General features: G+C 27.7%; 1 non-coding gene across 1 annotated transcript; it reads right to left on the reverse strand.

The window, feature by feature from the left end:
• Positions 1 to 222: 222 nt before the first annotated feature.
• On the reverse strand, positions 223 to 401 carry LOC116803340. Its single transcript, XR_004363566.1, has one exon. It is a non-coding gene; the product is annotated as a 5.8S ribosomal RNA (ribosomal RNA).
• Between the last annotated feature and the right edge of the window lie 220 nt (positions 402 to 621).

The following is a 621-nucleotide window of genomic DNA, read 5'->3' on the forward strand; positions in this document are numbered from 1 at the left end:
ATAAGAGACATTCTAGATGAAAAATATTTCAATTTTTTATGCTAGACATTTCTCAGTATTATTTGATTGAAAAAGAAAATATTTCTCTTCGTTTTTCACATTCAAATGTGAGATAATGTTTTTCATTTCTTTTTTAATATTATGAATAAAATCATTATTTAATCCAATAATATACCATATGCTTATAAAAAATTTATAAACAACTTAATTAGCATAGTCTTACAACCCTCAACCATATGTAGTCCAAGCAGCACTATAAAATTAATTAAAGTACATAACAGCATGGACTGCGATATGCGTTCAAAATGTCGATGTTCATGTGTCCTGCAGTTCACACGATGACGCACAGTTTGCTGCGTTCTTCATCGACCCATGAGCCGAGTGATCCACCGCTTAGAGTTTTATAATTCAATTTTATATAATGTCAATATTGTTTTTATTGAAAGAAATTAAAAATACACCATTTTACTGGCATATATCAATTCCTTCAATAAATTTATTTTTATACCTAAAATAAATGTTGCGAAATGTCTTAGTTTCATATAAGCATTATGTATCATAATAATCTGGTTATGGTTTGCTATTTGGGTGACACATACTGCAAAATTTTATAAAACATTA

This window comes from Drosophila sechellia, unplaced genomic scaffold (assembly GCF_004382195.2).
Source record: "Drosophila sechellia strain sech25 unplaced genomic scaffold, ASM438219v1 U_53, whole genome shotgun sequence".
In the NCBI taxonomy this organism is placed as follows: domain Eukaryota; kingdom Metazoa; phylum Arthropoda; class Insecta; order Diptera; family Drosophilidae; genus Drosophila; species Drosophila sechellia.